The sequence below is a fragment of the Capra hircus genome (assembly GCF_001704415.2).
Source record: "Capra hircus breed San Clemente chromosome X unlocalized genomic scaffold, ASM170441v1, whole genome shotgun sequence".
Classification (NCBI taxonomy): Eukaryota; Metazoa; Chordata; class Mammalia; order Artiodactyla; family Bovidae; genus Capra; species Capra hircus.
The window spans coordinates 14,237,519-14,258,190 of record NW_017189516.1 but is presented as its reverse complement, the minus strand read 5'-3'; positions in this window follow the sequence as shown (position 1 = coordinate 14,258,190).

Sequence of the window (20,672 nt, the reverse complement as noted above, 5' to 3'; positions counted from 1 at the left end):
AGGAAAAACAAAGAAACAAACCTACAACCAAAATTATTCTACCCACCAAAGTGGTCATTCAGATTCCACAGAGAAATGGAAAGCTTTAGAGATAAATAAATGTTCAGAGAATTCAGCACCGCCAAACCAGCTTTACAACAAATGCTAAAGAAACTGCTCTACAGAAAAGACATGAGAAAGAAGTGACTAAAAAAAAAAATTCGTAGAGTAAATGGTAGTAGGATCATACATATCAGTAATAACTTTAAATGTAAATGGACTAAATGCCCCAACCAAAATGCACAAACTGGTTGAATGGATACAAAAATAAAATCCCTGTATATGCTATCTACAAGAGACCCATTTCATACCTAGGGGCATATACAGACTGAAAGTAATGGGATGGAAAAGATTCCATACAAATATAAACCAAAAAAGCAGGAGTAGCAATACTCATATCAGATATCATAGACTTAAAAAAAAAGACTGTTATGAGACAAGGAAGAACACTATGTAATAATCAAAAGATTAATTCAAGAATGAGATATAACGTGTATGTGTGTGTGTGTGTGTATACATATATACCTCAATACATAAGACAAATGCTTACATTTATAAAAGGGGAAATCTACAGTAACACAGTAATGGTGGGGGATTTTCACACCCTACTGAAACCAATGAACAGTGCATCCAGAGAGAATTAATAAGGAAACACAAGCGTCAAACACTACATTGGATAGATGAACCTAATTGATATATATAGGACATTTCATCCAAAAACAGTAGATTACAATCTTTCCTCAAGTGCCCATGAAATATTCTCCAGGATAGATCACATCTTGGGCCACAAACTAAGCTTTGTTAAATTTTTTTAAAATTGACACCATTTCAAGCATCTTTTCTGACCACAATATAATGTTAGATATCACCTACAGGAAAAAAAATAAAAACATAAACATATGGAGGCTAAACAATACACTTCTGAATGACAAAGAGGCTGTTGCTGAAAAAAAATCAATGGGAAAAATTTTTTAAAAAGCTAGAAACAAATGAAAATAAAAACATGACAACTCAAAACCTATGGGATGCAGCAAAAGCAGTGTTAAGAGGGAAGTTTATAGCAATATATGCCTACCTCAAGCAACAAGAAAAATATTGAAAAAACAATCTAATTTTACACCTAAAACAACTAGAAAAATAGGAAAAAACTAAAGTTAGTGGAAGGAAAAAAATAGATGAAAAATAAACGTAGCCAATAACAAAGATCAATAACACTAAAAGATGGCTCTTTGACAAGATAAACAAAATTGACAAATTATTAGCCAAATTCAACAAAAAAAGGAGAAAATAAATCAATAAAATTAGAAATGACAAAGGAAAAGTTGCAACAAACAATGCAGAAATATGAAAGATCATGAGACTACTATAGCCAACTATATGTCAGTAAAATGGACCCGGAAGAAATGGACAGTTCTCAGAAAAGCACAACCTACCAAGACTGAATCATGAAGAAATAGAAAATATGAACAGACTAATCACAATCACTGAAATCGAAACTGTGATAAAAAATTTTTCCACCAAACCAAATCCCAGGACCAGATAACTTCACAGGAGAATTCCAACAAATGTTTAGAGAAGAACTAATACCAGACCACCTTTCCTGTCAGCTGCCAAATTGATGGTGACTGATGCTGAAGCTGAAGCTCCAATAATTTGGTCACCTGATGCAAAGAGCCAAGCTCTGAGTGTGGGCAAGGCAGGAGGAGAAGGGGATGACAGAGTATGAGATGGTTGGATGGCATCACTGATTCAATGGGCATGAGTTTGAGCAACCCCAGGAGATGGTGAAGGACAGGGAAGACTGACATACTGCAATCCATGAGGTCTCAAAAAGTCGGACATGACTGAGAGAGTGAACAACAAAAACAAACATGTATCCTGCTTAAACTCTTCCAGAAAAGCACAGAGAAAGGAAAACTGTCACATACTTTATATGAGACCACCATCACCCTGACATCAAAACCAGACAAAGATACTAGAAAAAAAAAAAAAAGAAAGAAAAAGAAAATCAAAGGCCAGTATCACTGATAAAGGGCTTCTCAGGTGTCTTACCACTAGGTAAGGAATCTGTGTGCCAGTGCAGGAGATACAGGTTCAATCCTTGGGTTAAGAAGATCTCCTGGAGGAAAAAATGGCAACCCAATTTACTAGTTTTGAAAATTCCTTGGACGGAGGAGCCTGGCAGTGTGCAGTCCACGGGAACACAAAATGTTGTACATGACTGAGTGACTAAGCATGCACGCATCACAGATGAACATAGATGGAAAAATCCTAAACAAAATTCTGGTCAACAGGATCCAACAGCATTTTAAGAGGATCATACACAGTGATCAAGTGGGGTTTGCCCCAGTGATGCCAGGATTCTTCAACGTATACATATCAGTCAGTGTGATACACTGTGTTAAAAAATTGAAAGATCAAAGCCATATGATTATTTCCATAGATGCAGAGACATTTTCAACAAAACCTAACACCCATTTATGACAAAAAATTATCCAGAAAGTAAGTAAAGGAGAAATGTGAGTTCAGTTCAGTAGTTCAGGCCTGTCTGACCCTTTGCAACTCCATGGACTGCAGCACACCAGGCCTCCCTGCTCATCACCAACTCCTGGAGTTTGCCCAGACTCCATTGAGTTGGTGATGCCATCCAACTATCTCATCCTCTGTCGTCCCCTTACCTCCCGGCTTTAATCTTTCCCAGCATCAGAGTTGTTTCAAATGAGTCACCTCTTCACATCAGGTAGCCAAAGTATTGGAGTTTCAGCTTCAACATCAGTCCTTCGAATTGAACACTCAAGACTGATCTCCTTTAGGATGGACTGGTTGGATCTCCTTGCAATCCAAGGAACTCTCATGAGTCTTCTCCAATGTCACAGTACAAAAGCATCAATTCTTCAGCACTCTGCTTTCTTTATAGTCCAACTCACACATCCATATATGACTACTGGAAAAACCACAGCTTGACTAGACAGACTTTTGTTGGCAAAGTAATGTCTATGCTTTTTAATATGTTATCTAGGTTGGTCATAACTTTCCTTCCAAGGAGTAATCATCCTTTAATTTCATGGCTGCAGCCACAATTTGCAGTGATTCTGGAACCCCCCCCCCCTAAAATAATGTCTTTCACTGTTTCTGCTGTTTCCCCATCTGTTTGCCATGAATTTATGGGACTGGATGCCATGATCTTAGTTTCATGAATGTTGAGCTTTAAGCCAACTTTTTCAGTCTTCTCTTTCACTTTCATCAAGAGGCTCTTTAGTTCTTCTTCACTTTCTGCCATAAGGGTGGTGTCATCTACATATCTGAAGTTGTTGATAGTTCTCCCGGCAATCTTGATTCCAGCTTGTGCTTCTTCCAGCCCAGTGTTTCTCATGATGTAGCCTGCATATAAGTTAAATAAGCAGGGTGGCAATACAGCCTTGATATATGCCTTTTCCTATTTGGAACCAATCTGTTGTTCTATGTCCAGTTCTAACTGTTGCTCCCTGACTTGCATATAGATTTCTCAAGAGAGAGGTCAGGTGGTCTGGTATTGCCATCTCTTGAATAATTTTATGCAGTTTATTTTGATCCACACAGTCAAAGGCTTTGGAATAGTCAATAAAGCAGAAAGAGATGTTTTTCTGGAACTCTCTTGCTTTTTCCATGATCCAGCGGATGCTGGCAATTTGATCTCTGGTTCCTGTGCCTTTTCTAAAACCAGCTTGAACATCTGGAAGTTCATGGTTCATGTACTGTTGAAGCCTGGCTGGGAGAATTTTGAGCATTACTGTACTAGCCTGTGAAATGAGTGCAATTGTGCACTAGTCTGAGCAATTATTGGCATTGCCTTTCTTTGGGATTGGAATGAAAACTGACCATTTCCAGTCCCGTGGGCACTGCTGAGTTTTCCAAATTTGCTGGTGTACTGAGTGAAGCACTTTCAGAACATCATCTTTTAGGATTTGAAATAGCTCAACTGGAATTCCATCACCTCTACTAGTTTTATTTGTACTGATGCTTCCTAAGATTCACTTGACTTCACATTCCAGGATGTCTGGCTCTAGGTGAGTGATCACACTATCGTGATTATTTGGGTCATGAAGAATTTTTTGTACAGTTCTTCTGTGTGTTCTTGCCACGTCTTCTTCTGCTTCTGTTAGTTCCATACAATTTCTGTCCTTTATTGTGCCCATCTTTGCATGGAATATTCCCTTGGTATGTCTAATTTTCTTGAAGAGATGTCTAGTCCTTCCCATTCTATTGTTTTCCTCTATTTCTTTGCACTGGTTACTGAGGAAGACTTTCTTATCTCTCCTTGCTATTCTTTGGAACTCTGCATTCAAATGGGTATATCTTCCCTTCAAATGGGTATATCTTCCCTTTCCTCCTTTGCTTTTTGCTTCTCTTCTTTTTCAGCTATTTGTAAGGCCTCCTTAGACAGCCATTTTGCTTTCTTGCATTTCTTTTTCATGGGGATGGTCTTGATCCCTGTCTCCTGTACAATGTCATGAACCACCATCCATAGTTCATCAGGCACTCTAACAGCTAGTCCCTTAAGTCTATTTCTCCCTTCCACTGTATAATAGTAAGGGATTTGATTTAGGACATACCTGAATGGTCTAGTGGTTTTCCCTACTTTCTTCAATTTAAGTCTGAATTTGGTAATAAGGAGTTCATGGTCTGAGCCACAGTCAGCTCCTGGTCTTGTTTTTCCTGACTGTATAAAGCTTCTCCATCTTTGGCTGCAAAGAATATGAGCAATGTGATTGGTGTTGACCATCTGGTGACATCTACATATAGAGTCTTCTCTTGTGTTGTTGTAAGAGGGTGTTGGCTGTGACCAAGGTGTTCTCTTTTCAAAATTCTATTAGCCTTTGCCATGCTTCATTCTGTACATCAAAACCAAATTTGCCTGTTACTTCAGGTGTTTCTTGACTTCCTACTTTTGCATTCCCGTCCCCTAAGATGAAAAGGACACCTTTTTTGGATGTTTGTTCTAAAAGGTCATTCAGTACTTTCTAAGACCATTCAACTTCAGTTTTTTCACCATTACTGGTTGGGGCATAGACTTGGATTACCATGATATTGAATGATTTGCCTTGGAAACGAACAGAGATCATTCTGTCGTTTTTGAGACTGCATCCAAGTACTGCATTTTGGATGCAATACTGGACCTAACAGAAGCAGAAGATATTGAGAGGTGGCAAGAATACACAGACAAACTGTACAAAAGAGATATTTATGACCCAAATAATCACAAAGGTATGATCACTCACCTAGAGCCAGACATCTTGGCATGTGAAGTCAAGTGGATCTTAGGAAGCATCACTACAAACAAAGCTAGAGGAGATGATGGAATTCCAGTTGAGCTATTTCAAATCCTAAAAGATGATGCTCTGAAAGTGCTGCACTCAATACGCCAGCAAATTTGGAAAATTAAGCAGTGGCCATGGGGCTGGAAAAGGTCAGTTTTCATTCTAATTCAAAAGAAAGGCAATGCCAAAGAATGCTCAAACTACCGCACAATTGCACTCATCTCACATGCTAGCAAAGTAATGCTCAAAATTTTCCAAGCCAGGCTTCAACAATATGTGAAGTGTGAACTTCCAGATGTTCAAGCTGGTTTTAGAAAAGGCACAGGAACCAGAGATCAAATTGCCAGGATCCACTGGAACATTGAAAAAGCAAGAGAATTCCAGAAAAACATCTATTTCTGCTTTATTGAGTATGCCAAAGCCTTTGACTGTGTGGATCACAATAAACTGTGGAAAATTCTGAAAGAGATGGAATACCAGACCACCTGACCTCTCTCTTGAGAAACCTATATGCAGGTCAGGAAGCAAGAGTTAGAACTGGAAATGGAACAGCAGACTGGTTCCAAATAGGACAAGGAATATGTCAAGGCTGTATATTGTCACCCTGCTTATTTAACTGATATGCAGAGCACATCATGAGAAAAGCTGTGCTGGATGAAGCACAAGCTGGAATCAAGATTGCCGGGAGAAATATCAACAACTTCAGATAGGCAGATGACACCGCCTTTATGGCAGAAAGTGAAGAAGAACTAAAGAGCCTCTTGATGAAAGTGAAAGAGGAGAGTGAAAAAGTTGGCTTAAAGTTTAACATTCAGAAAACTAAGATCATGGCATCCATTCCAATCACTCCATGGCAAATAGACAGGGAAACAATATGAAAGAGTGGCAGCCTTTATATTTGGGGGCTCCAGATTCACTGCGGATTTTGACTTCAGCCATAAAATTAAAAGATGTTTACTCCTTGAAAGGAAAGTTATGATCAACCTAGACAGCATATTAAAAAGCAGAGACATTACTTTACCAACAAAGGTCTGTCCAGTCAAGTGTATGGAGAAGGCAATGGTAACCCACTCCAGTACTCTTGCCTGGAGAATCCCATGGATGGAAGAGTTTGGTGGGCTGAAGTCCATGGGTCACCTGGAGTCGGACACAACTGAGCGACTTCACTTTCACTTTTCACTTTCATACATTGGAGAAGGAAATGCCAACTCATTCCAGCATTCTTGCCGGGAGAATCCCAGGGACGGGGGAGCCTGGTGGGCTGCCGTTGATGGGGTCATACAGAGTCGGACATGACTGAAGCGACTTAGCAGTAGTAGTAGTAGTAGTAGTAGAGTACATCATGCTAAATGCTAGTCTGGAAGAAGCACAAGCTGGAATCAAGATTGCCAGGAGAAATATCAATAACATCAAAGATGCAGATTTTTTTTTATGGACTCCAATATCACTGCAGATGGTGACTGCAGCCATGAAATTAAAAGACGCTTGCTCTTGGAAGAAAAGTTATGACAAACCTAGATAGCCTATTAAAAAGCAGAGACATTATTTTGCCAACAAAAGTCCACATAGTTAAAGCTATGGTTTTTCCAGTAGTCATGTATAGATGTGAGAGTTGAACCATAAAGAAGGCTGAGCACCAAAGAATTGATGCTTTTGAACTGTGTTGTTGGAAAAGACTCTTGAGAGTCCCTTGGACTGCAAGGAGATCCAACCAGTCCATCCTAAAGGAAATAAATCCTGAATATTCATTGGAAGGACTGATGCTGAAGCTGAAACTCCAATACCTTGGCTACCTGATGTGAAGAGCTGATTCGTTAGAAAAGACCCTGATGCTGGGAAAGAGTGAAGGAAGGAGGAGAAGGGGACAACAGAGGACCTGATGGTTGGGTGACATCACCGACTCTATGGACATGAGTTCAAGCATGCTCTGGAAGATGGTGAAGGACTGGGAAGCCTGTCATGCCATAGCCCATGGGATTACAAAGAGTTGGACATGAGTGAGAGACTGAACAAGGACACCTTAGTGACTAGAAATTTGCTTCCTAATATCCCATAGGACTTCCCTGGTGGCTCATATAGTAAAGCATCTCCCACAATGTGTGAGACCTGGGTTCGATCCCTGGGTCTGGAAGATCCCCTGGAGAAAGAAGTGGCAACCCACTCCAGTACTCTGGGCTGGAGAATCACAAGGACAGAGGAGCCTGGTAGGCTACAGTCCACAGGGTCACAAAGAATCAGACACGACTGAGCGACTTCACTTTCCAATATCCCAGAGATGGATTACCAGAAGGAATACTGCAACCACCGTTGGCTGAAGCTTTTTATATTTCTGGGTAAGAACTTTGAGTGTTGAGTAGGAGACCTTTAGCATCTAGGAAATGAACAAATATTCCAGCAAGGATATGTTTCAAGAGCCAGAAATATAGGATCATGAAAGTACAAGTCGAGTAATCTGTAATTCCCAAGAGACTCCTGGGAACTACACAAAAGCTCAGCTAGGCCACTGAGTCATCAGGTCCCACATATGCAGCACCACCAGATCTAAAATGTAATGGCACCAAATTGCTCTATTTAATTTTTACCACTCATCCTAGGTTGAGCCACTATGGAATGAGAAGAACATTAAACAGGGATTGAATAGTAGCCAACCTATTCATTATTTCATCAAACATAGTGATTCAAACAATCATTAAGCTGGGAGTCCCTTGAATGTTAGGGTCACATTTTACTTTATTTAAAATTACCACCCCATCCCCCACTCTGGATTCCCTTAATTATTTTCTTTATAACACTTTTCATCATTATATGTATCATATATATTTGTTTATTTAACTGTTTTTTTTTAATCTCCCCACCATTGGCTTCCCCAAGCTCTCCAACTAACTACCCATGACCAGACCCCACCAACCAGCAGACTAGCACCAGCAAAGGGACCCTCAAGATTGCATACTAACTGCCCTAAGACACAGCCATGCCCACCAATGGGACAGCATCAACACCTGGTCACATAAGCTGTGTAGACAGCCTCCCTGGGACTCAGTCCTACATACCAGAGGACTACTACTACAGTCTTTGAGATTGCCCCAGACCCCAATGCAAACTAACCCAGGCATTAGCCCAATTCACCAGCAGGCCAGCAGCCACTGCATGAGATAAGGCTTAGCAGTCAAATGGTCCAGAGACCAACCTTACCTACCAATACACCCAATCTTGCCACAAGAGAATTGTCCATGCAGTCCACAAAGGGCTCACTTCTAGAGTATATATCTCTAGTGACTATAGAAAAGTGTGATGCTTAGACCTACAGGACTTTCCCTACATAACGTCACTTCTCAAAAATTTGGAAAAGAAGCCAACCTATCTAATATATACAAATGAAAACAGAGAATTAGACAAAATGAGACAATAGAATAATACATTCCAAATGGAGGAACAAGATGAAATCCCCTAAAAGAACTAAGGAAAGTGTAGATAAGCAATCTATCTGATAAAGGATTCAAGATAACGATCACAAAGTTTTTCAGTGTACTCATGAGAAGAATAAATGTACACAGTAAGAAGTTTAACAATAAGCTAGAAAACACATTTTGAAAACAGAGCTGAACAATACAATAATTGAAATTAAAAAAATAATAATAATAATAGAAGGAAACATCAGTAGACTAGACACCACAAAGGAAAAAATCAGAAAACTGGAAGACTAGTGGAAATCATCGAAGATAAACCAAAAAAAAAAAAAAATGAATTCAAGAAAATGTGGAGAGCATGAGATTTCTTAGATGATATCAAACATACTAATATTTGTATTATAAAGGTCCCAGAAGAAGAGAGAGAGAAAGGGGGAAATCTTATTTGAAGAAACAATAGCTGTAAACTTCTTTAACTTGGAAAAAACAGACATCCATGTTCAAGAAGTGTAGAGAAACTCAAAGAAGATCAACCCAAAGAAGTATATACCAAGACACATTGTAATTAAAATGACGAATATGAAGATAAAAAATATTAAAAGCTGCAAAGAAAAAGCAAGTAGTTATGTACAAGGGACTTCCCATAAAACCATCAGGTGACTTTCAACAGATAATTTTGCATGCCAGAGGGAGTGGTATAGTATATTTCAAACAATTAGAGGGGAAAAAATTTTACCACTAAGAATATTCTGTCCAGTAAGGGTATCGTTCAGATTTGAAGAAGATAAAAATAATTCTGCAGAGAAGCAAAAGCTGAAGGTATTCAGAACCACTAAATCAGCTTTATAAGAAATGATAAAGGGGCTTCTTTAAGTAAAACACAGCACATGTAAAAATATAAAACTTAAGAAAGAAACAGTCTGATGTGTAAAAAATAATATACAGTAAAGATAGATCAACCCTTTGTAAAACTATTAGAAAGGTTAAAAGACAAAAGTAGTAAAAACCATCTATATTCACAATAAATAGCCAAGGAATGCACAAAATTAAAAGATGCAAAAATATGACATGAAAAACATAAAATGTGTGTAGTACATAAAAATGTAGAGTTGATAAAATGAGATTGAATTTGAGAGATCACCAGCTTAGTCACCTATAAATATTTGTTGTTATATATGAACCCTAGTGGAAACAACACACAATAACCTAAAATGGACAAACATAAAAAAAAAAAAAAACATAACACTAAATATAGTCATGAAATCACAAGGGAAGGAGGCAAAGAAAGAAGAAAGGAGCACAAAAAGAAAATAGCTACAAAAAATCAGGGGAAAATGAAAATAAGTATATAACTATCAGTAATTACTTTAAATGTAAATGGACTAAATGCACCAGTCAAAAGGCATAGAGTGGCTCAGTGGATTTTAAAATGAGTCATATATTTACTACCTACAAGATCACTTTAGATATGAAGATGTCACAGACTGAAAGTAAGGAGATGGCAAAAGATATTCTGAGCAAAATGGAAGTAAAATAAAAGCTGAAGTAGCAATACTTGTGTGAGACAGAATAGACTTTGAAACAAATACTATAAAGAAGTACATTACATAAAAATCAAGGGAATGATCTGACAAGAATATATAACAATTGTAAGTGTATATGGAGCCAACAGAGGAACAAATGGGCATAAAGTAAATATTAAAAAACAAAAAGAGAAATTAATAATAAGACAAGAATAGTAGGAGACTACAACACTTCACTTACATCAAAGGACAGGTCATTCAGACAGAAAATCAATACGGAAACACTGCCTTTAAACAATGCATTAAATCAGATGGACTATATATGTATGTATGTATTCCATTCAGAAACAACAAAATGCACATTCTTTTCAAGGGCACCTGGAACATTCTCCAGAGCAAATCACATGCTTGGCCACTAAACAAATCTCAGTAAATCTAAGGTGATTGAACTCATCAAACATCTTTTCCAGCCACAATGTAATGAAACTAGAAATCAACCACAAGAAAGAAAAAAAAAACTTTAATAAACAAACTCATAGAACTTAAACAATATTCCATTAAATAGTTAATGAGTCACTGAAGAAATCAAAGAGGAAATCAAAAAATACCCAAAGACAAATGAAATGGAAATACAGTGACCCCAAATTTTTAAGGCAGAGCAAAAGCCATTCAAAGTGGGAAGTTTATAGCAATGTAAATCCATCCCAGGAAATAAAAGAAATACCAATTAAACAGCCTAAGTTTATACCTAAAAGAGCCAGAAAAAAAGAATGAACAAAGCCAAAAGGTAGTAGACAGAAATAAATAATAAAGATCAAAGCAAAAATGAAGTAAATAGAAACAAAAAAATAATTTAAAGATCAAAGAAACTATGAAAAAGTTTTTTGAAAAGATCAACAGATATGCTAAACCTCTATCTGGACTCATCATCAAGATAAAAGGCCTCAAATCAATAAAATCAAAGAGAAGTTATAACCAACACCACAGAAATTCTAACGATCATAAGAGAATACAGTGAAAAATCATAAATCAACAAAACAGACACCCTAGAATGATTGGATAAATACCTAGAAATATAAAATTTCCCCACTGTATGTGAAAGAAATTCAAAATATGGAAAGACTCATTTGCAGTAATGAAATGGAATCCATAAGAGAAACTCTCCCAACAAAAGTCCAGGACATGAAGTCTTGACAGATAAATTCTAAAATTTAAGGAGGAGTTAATAACTATCCTGTCCAGACTATTTCCCCAAAATGCAAAAGGAACATCTTTGAAGCCTTTCTATAAAGGCAGTATCACCTGATAGCAAAATCAGACAAACTACGACAAAATGTGAAAATATATGCCAATATCACTGAAGAAAATAGATGCAACAATCTTCAACAAAATATTAGCAAACTGAATCAAACAATACATTAAAAGGATCGCACTCCATAGTCAAGTGAATTGTATCTAAGAGATGTAAAGAAGGTTAAGTATTTGTGAATCAATCAATGTGATATACCACATTAATGAATTGAAGAATAAAAATCATGTACAAATAACCTCAATATATGAAAAAAAGTTCTTTTAAAAAGTGCAACATCCATTCATTTTTTAAATTAATTAATTTATTTTAATTGGAGAATAACTGTATTGCAATACTGTGATGGTTTTTGTTGTACATCAACATGAATCTGCCAAAAGTATACATGTGTCCTCCCCCCCATCTTGAACCCCCCTCCCATCTCTTTCCCCACCCTATCCCTCCAGTTTGTCCTAGAGCACAGGCTTTACAATCAAAATTCTCAAAATAATTGGTATAGAGAAAAATTCTTCAAAAAATAAAGGTCATATAAAAAAAGCCCGTAGCTAACATCATTCTCCAGAGAAGGCAATGGCACCCTACTCCAGTACTCTTGCCTGGAAAATCCCATGGGCGGAGGAGGCCGGTGGGCTCCAGTCCATGGGGCCGCTAAGAGTCGGATAGGACTGAGCAACTTCACTTTCACTTTTCACTTTCATGCATTGAAGAAGGAAATGACAACCCACTCCAGTGTTCTTGCTTGGAGAATCTCAGGGATGGGGGAGCCTGGTGGACTGCTGTCTAGGGGGTCTCACAGAGTCAGACACAACTGAAGCGACTTAGCAGCAACAACATCATTCTCATCAGTGAAAAGCTGAATAAATTTCCTCTAAGTTCATGAACAAGACACAATATTGTAAAGTAATTAGCCTCCAATTAAAATAAATTAATTTTTAAAAAAACATAGTAATGGAAGTTCTAGCCACAGCAACCAGAGGAAAAAAGCTATAAAGATAATTCAAATTGGAAAGTAAGAATTAAAGTTGTCAGTATTTACTGATAGAAAATTTTGTAGATGCCCAAAAAAACTATAAATAAATTAGAACTAATTTATGAATTCAGTAGAGTGGTAGGACACAAAATTAATACACAGAAATATGTTGCACTTCTAGGTAAGTGTTAGTTGCTCAGTCATGTCTGACTCTTTGTGATCCCATAGACAGGAGCCCACAAGGTAAGTGCACTGGAGTGGGTAGCCATTCCCTTCTCCCAGGGATCTTTGCGACCTAGGGATCAAGCCTGGGTCTCCTGCACTACAGGCAGATTCTTTACCATTTGAGCCACTGGGGAAGTCCTGCACTTCTATAGACTAGCAATAAACTATCAGAAGAAGAAATTAAGAAAACAATTCCATTTACCATTGAATTGAAATTAAATACTTAGGAATAAATCTAACCAAGGAGATTTAAAAACCTATAATTGAAAAACTGTAAGACATTGATGAAAAAAATTGTAGATGACATAAATGAATGGAAAGATATACCATGCTCAAAGATTGGGGGAATTAGTATTGTTAAAACGACCATACTACTGAAGGCAATCTAAAATTTCAATGCTATTCTTGTCAAAATACAAATGGAAATTTTCACTGAATGTGAATAACTAATTCTGAAATTTGTATGGAAATACAAAAAGCCTACCTAGCCGAAACAATATTGAGAAAAAGAAGAAAACTGAAGGCTACTCCCTGATTACAGCCTATACTACAAATCTTCAATAATAAAAGCTGTACAGCATGGGTCAAAGGAAGATAATTTTAAGCCCTGAAATAAACCCACACTTCTATGGTAAGTTAATCTTGTGCAAAGGAACCAAGAATATACAGTGGAGAAGACAGTCTCTTCAACAAGTGGTGCTTAAATTTTAAAATGAAATTACAAATTCTCGAAAACCATATACAAAAATAAACTCAAAATGGATTAAAGAATTAAATGTAAGATATTAAAATCATAAAACTCCTCAGAATAAATCATAAGCAGTACACTCTTTCACATTTGTCTTAATAATATATATTTTAGGATATATATCCTCAGGAAAGGGAAACAAAAGCATAAGTAAATGGGAAAGTAGAATTCAAAGCTTTTGCACAGTGAAGGAAGCTATCAACAAAATAAAAATGCTACCCTCTGAATTCAAATGGGTATATCTTTCCTTTTCTTCTTTGTTTTTCACTTCTCTTTTTGGCACAGCTATTTGTAAGGCCTCCTCAGAGATCCATTTTGCTTTTTTGCATTTCTTTTTCTTGGGGATGATATTGATCACTGCCTCCTGTAAAATGTCATGAATCTCCGTCCATAGTTCATCAGGCACTCTGTCTATCAGTTCTAATCCCTTGAATCTATTTTTCACTTCCACTGTATAATTGTAACGGATTTGACTTAGGTCATACCTGAATGGTCGAGTGGTTTTCCCTACTTTCTTCAATTTAAGTCTGAATTTGGCAATAAGGAGTTCATGATCTGAGCCACAGTCAGCTCCTGGTCTTGTTTTTGCTGACTTTATAGAGTTTCTCCATCTTTGGCTGCAAAGAATATAGTCAAGCAGATTTCGGTATTGACCAACTGGTGATGTCTATGTGTAGGGTATTCTCTTGTATTGTTGGAAGAGGGTGTTTTCTATGACTGATGCGTTCACTTGGCAAAACTCTAATAGCCTTTGCCTTGTTTCATTCCATACTTCAAGTCCAAATTTGCCTGTTACTGCAGGTGTTTCTTGACTTGCTACTTTTGCATTGCAGTCCCCTATAATGAAAATGACATCTTTTCAAAGAAATAAAGGAAAACAATAGAATGAGAAAGACTAGAGATCTCTTCAAGAAAATTAGAGATACCAAGAGAACATGTCATGCAAAAATGGGCTCAATGAAGGACAGAAATGGTATGGATCTACAGAAATAGATGATATTAAGAAAAGGTGGTAAGAATACACAGAAGAACTATGCAAAAAAGATCTTCACAACCCAGATAACCATGATAGTATGATCACTCACCTAGAACAAGACATCCTGGAATGTGAAGTCAAGTAGGCCTTAGGAAGTGTCACTATGAATAAAGCTAGTGGAGGTGATAGAATTCCAGTTGAGCTAATTCAAATCCTAAAAGATGATGCTGTGGAAGTGCTGCACTTAATGTGCCAGCAAATTTGGAAAATTCAGCAGTGGCCATAGGACTGGAAAAGGTCAGTTTTCATTCCAATCCCAAAGAAAAGCGATGCCAAAGAATGCTCAAACTACCGCACAATTGCACTCATCTCACATGCTAATAAAGAAATGCTCAAAATTCTCCAAGCCAAGCTACAACAGTAAGTGAGCGGTGAACTTCCAGATGTTCAAGCTGGTTTTAGAAAAGCAGAGGAACCAGAGATCAAATTAGCAACATCCGCTGTATCATTGAAAGAGCAAGAGAGCTCCAGAAAAAAAAACATCTATTTCTGCTTTATTGACAATGGCAAGGACTTTGACTGCATGGGTCACCACAAACTGTGGAAAATTCTGAAAGAGATGGGAATACCAGATCACCTGACCTGCCTCTTGAAAAACCTATATGCAGGTCAGGAAGCAACTTTTAGAACTGGACATGGGACAACAGATTGGTTCCAAATAGAGAAAGGAGTACATCAAGGTTGTATATTGTCACCCTGCTTATTTAACTTCTATGCAAAGTACATCATGAGAAATGCTGGACTGGAAGAATCACAAGCTGGAATCAAGATTGCTGGGAGAAATATCAATAACCTCAGATATGCAGAGGACACAACCCTTATGGCAGGAAGCGAATAACTAAAGACCCTCTTGATGAAAATGAATGAGGAGAGTGAAAAATTTGGCTTAAAGCTCAACATTCAGAAAACTAAGATTATGACATCTTGCCCCATCACTTCACGACAAATACATGGAGAAACAGTGGAAAGAGTGGTTGACTTTATTTTCTTGGGCTCCAAAATCACTGCAGATGGTGATTGCAGCCATGAAATTAAAATACAGTTACTCCTTGGAAGAAAAGTTATGACTGACATAGACAGCATATTAAAAAGCAGAGACATTTGTCAACAAAGTAATGTCTAGTTATCTAGTCAAGGCTATGGTTTTTCCAGTAGTCATGTGTGGATGTGAGAGCTGTACTATAAAGTAAGCCAAGCACAGAAGAATTGATGCTTTGAACTGTGGTGTTGGAGAAGACTCTTGAGAATCCCTTGGACTGCAAGGAGATCCAACCAGTTCATTCTAAAGGAAATCAGTCCTGAATATTCATTTGAAGGACTGATGCTGAAACTGAAACTCATACTTTGGCCAGCTTATACAAAGAGCTGACTCATTTGAAAAGACCCTGATATTGGGAAAGATTGAAGGCGGGAGAAAGGGATGACAGAAAAAAATGGTTGGAAATTAAAAATTCCTTAAAAACATATAGAAAAATAAATGGATTAAAGACTTAAATGTAAAATATTAAAACCACTAAGAGCATACTTCAGATTCTGAGATGGAGGGAGGTGTTGATGAAAACCATCAAAAAGTAATCAATACTAATATAATAAAAAACAGAAACAGCAAGTGTAGATGAGGGTGTGGAGAAAAGGGAAACCTGTACACTGTTGGTAGGAAAATAAATTGGTTCCACCACTATGGGAAACAGTATGGAGTTCCCTTAAAAATTTAAGAAAGAGCTACCATACAATCCAGCAATTCTGTTTCTGTGAAGAATCAAAAAAGACTAATGAAAAATATATGTCCTCCCTATGTTCATTGCAGCATTATTTACAATAGCCAAGATATGGAAGTAGTCAACATATCAATTAATAGATAAATGGATTAAAATGTGAAGAAGATAATGCAATACTGCTGCTGCTGCTAAGTCGCTTCAGTCGTGTCTGACTCTGTGCGACCCCATAGACGGCAGCCCACCAGGCTCCCCCGTCCCTGGGATTCTTCAGGCAAGAACACTAGAGTGGGTTGCCATTTCCTTCTCCAATGCATGAAAGTGAAAAGTGAAAGTGAAATCGCTCAGTTGTATCCGACTCTGTGCAACCTCGTAGACGGTAGCCCACAGGGCTCCTCCTCCCATGGGATTTTCCAGGCAAGAGTACTGGAGTGGGTTGTCATTGCTGTCTCCGAATGGAATGCTGCTCAACTATAAAAATAAGGAAATATTGCCATTTGAAATAACTGGATGTTGAAGTTTGCAACATAGAAAGTTTGTATCTGTTAGTCGCTCAGTCATGTCCAACTCCTTGTGACCCCATGGACTGTAGCCCACCAGCTCCTTTGTCCATGGAATCCTACAGGCAAGAATACTGGAGTGGATTGCCCTTCCCTTCTCTAGGGGATCTTCCTGACCCAGGGATCAAAACCAGGTCTCCTGTATTGCAGGCAGATTCTCTACCATCTGAGTCACAGGGAAGCCCAGTAGAAAGTTTGCAAGTTTAATATCATATAGTTTCACTTATATGTGGAATCCTGGGGAAAAAAAGAAACAAAGGAATAAATATAAAAAAGAGACTCAGACTCATAAACACAGAACAAATAGATGAATGACAGAAGTTAGGGGGTTGGGGTTGAAGGAGAATGAAGCAGGTGAGGAGAATTAAGAGGTACACACAAAATAAATGAATTACTGTGATAAAATGCAAAACATAGGGAATATAGTAATAACATTTTATGGTGACAGATGGTAACTAGACCTCATGGTGATCATTGTAATGTAGAGAAATATAAAATCACTATATTTTTAAATTCTTGAGCAAACTCCATACATGCAAGAAGAGAGTAGAATGCAATATCTGAAGTTTGAAAGATAAAACTACAAACTTCTAGAATTTTGTATCCAATGCAATTATCTTTCAAAAGTAAAGGATAAATAGATTTTCTAAGAGAAAATAAAGAAGGAATTTGTTGCTACTAGACCTGACTTGATAGAAATATTAAAAGAAATTCTTGAGCAAAAAGAAAAATGATGTAGGTCAGAAACTCGAATATACATATGACAAGGAAAATCATTTGTGGGAAATAAACAAAGATAAAATATTTTATATTTCATCTTATAATATCATATATGAAACTAATCACCAGTCCAGGTTTGATGCATGATACAGGATGCTTGGGGCTGGTGCACTGGGATGACCCAGAGGGATGGTACAGGGAGGGAGGTGGGAGGGGGGTTCAGGATAGGGAACACGCGTATACCCGTGGCAGATTCATGTTGATACATGGCAAAACCAATACACTATTGACAAGTAATTAACCTACAATTAAACTAAAAAAATACATATTTCTATTATATATTCTTTTATATTTTTTATATATTTCTAACAGATAACAGGTTTTTTTTTCAAAATAATAATGGCACTAATATATTTAGTAATTATAGCTTATGAATGAGTTAAATGAATGACAACAGTGTTATAAGGGACGCAAAAGAAGAATTGGAAATATTTTCCTATAAGCTACCTTCAGTATCCATGAGGCAGTATGTTGTTATTTGAAAGCAGACTTGATTAGTTGTAAATGTAAAGTGTAAACTCTATGGCATCCACTAAGTTTTTTTCTTAATGTACATTTGATACAATAAGAGAGAAAACGGAATCATATAAAATGCTTAATCAAAATCAGAGAAGGCACAAAGAGTGAAAGACAAAAAAAATAAATAACCAGGGAAATGAATAGAAAAATATCAACAAAGATGGTAGATATTAATCCAGAGACATCAATAATCACTTTAAATGTCAATAGTCAGGCGGTCATAAGATGGCAGAGGAATAGGACGGGGAGACCACTTTCTCCCCAACAAATTCATCAAAAGATAATCTGAACGCTGAGCAAATACCGCAAAACAACTTCTTAACACTGACAGAGGACACCAGGCACCCAGAAAAGCAGCCCATTGTCTTTGGAAGGATGTAGGACAAAATATAAAAAATAAAAATAAAGACAAAGAGTTAGGGACAGAGACTTATCCCAGGGAGGGAATCGTAAAAGAGGAGAAGTCCCAAACACCAAGAAACTCTCTCACCAGTGGGTCTGTGGGGAGTTTTGGAATCTCAGAGGGCAACATAACTGGAAGGAAAAAATAAATAAATAAAACCCACAGATTACACGCCTAACTGCAACTCCCAGCAGAGAAGTAGCCCAGATGCTTGCATCCGTCACCAGCAAGTGGGGGCTGAACAGGGAGGCATGGGCTGCATTGCTTAGGGTAAGGACTGGGCCTGAATGCTCTGAGGTCAATCTGAGGGAGCTAACATGAGATAGCAACCCAAGCCCTGGGATAGCCAGAGAGAGAGAATAAAAAAAAAAAAAAAAGAGAGAGAGAGAGAGAAAACAAAAGACTGAGTGAATACCAGAGGAGAGCTAGCCAGCAACGGACCAGCCCATCCCCTGCCAGAAGCAGGGAGGCAAGGGGCAAACTCAACCCCAGAGATGGCATCTTCTACCAAACTGCAAGCAGGCTCCCAGTTGCTAACCAAGTCTTCCTGGGATCCTGGATGGTTGACATCCACCAGGAGGGTTGCAGTCAGAGATCAGCTCCTCAGAGGAGACACACAGCACACCTGAGACAGCACTCCCACTGCGCTCCCAGGAAACTGAGCACCTGGGTCTTGGGAGGTGACAAGACCCACCACCCCACCTGGGGAGTGTGTGCTCACCAAGCACTTGGTCGCCGGAGCTGCTCAGACCTGGGAAGGGCACAAAAAGCAGGCCCAACCAAGTCTGTGCCGTTGTGGAGAACCAGAGAATGTGAACCTGAGTGGTTTAGACCTGGGAAGTGTACACAACCCAGGCCCACCTTAGACAGTTCCCCTCCAGAGCAACCTGGAGCCTGATCAGTGTATACCAGGAAAGCACACATTCCATAAGTGAAGGCAAACCCAATGTGGCCCAGACACTGTGAGCACTCCCTACACATGCCAGTGATATTTGTTTGCAGTGTTCCTCCCTCCCTTCAGCACAATTGAACAAGTGAGCTTAAATAAATGACCACCTTCGCCCCCTTGTGTCAGGGTAGAAGTTAGATACTGAAGAGACTTGAAACAGTGGAAGCCAAAATAAACAAAAAAGAGGGAAATGCTTTGGAAGTGACATGTGCAACAGATTAAAACCCTGTAGTTAGCATTGGCTACATTGGAAGATACCTAAAGACCTTGAGAAGATGTATAAGCTGGAACAAAAAATTATCTGAGACTGAACTGACCCCACACTGCCCTCAACAGCTCCAGAGAAATTCCTAGATATATTTTGCTATTATCATTTTTAAATTTCTTTATTTTTTTATTTTTAAGTTCTTTATTACTCCTTTAATTTTCATTTTTAAAACCTACTTTTACCTTCCAAAAAAAGGACCCTATTTTTAAAGCAAATTTCAAACATGTTTTTTATAACTTTTGCGATTTTTTTTTTAATATTGTATTTTTGAGAGTCTAACCTCTACTCTAGTTGTTTAATCTTTGCTTACTGGTATCTGTTATCAATTCTATACCTTTAAGAATCCAATCTTCGGTACCCACTTTTACTTAGGAGTGTGATTACTGACTTGATTGCTCTCTCACCTTTTGGCTCTGCTTTTTCTCCCCTAGGTCACCTCTATTCCTCCCTCCCCCTTCTCTTCTCTACTTAACTCTGAATCTCTTTGGGTGTTCTGAGCTGTGGAGAACACTTAGGGAACTGATCTCAGGCTAAATTGGTCACTCTCCTTTTCACTCCCTCTCCTCTCCTCCTGATCACCTCTATCTCCTTTCTCTCTCTTTTCTTCTCTATGGAACTCCATGAACCTCTTTGAGTGTGCCAGACTGTGCAGAGTAAATAAGGAATTGATTATTGGCTAGATTGCTCTCTCCACTGTTGATTCTCCTTTTTCTCCTCCTGGTCATCTCTATCTCCCTCCTCCTTCTTCTCTTCTCCATGTAACTCTGTGAACCTCTCTTGGTGTCCCCCACTGTGGAGGAGAATCTTTTCAACATTAACCTAGATATTTTATCATTGGTGCTGAATGGATGGAGAAGGCTTGAGGCTACTGTAAGAATAAGACTGAAAGCCAGAGGCAGGATGCTTCAATCCAAAACTTGAGAA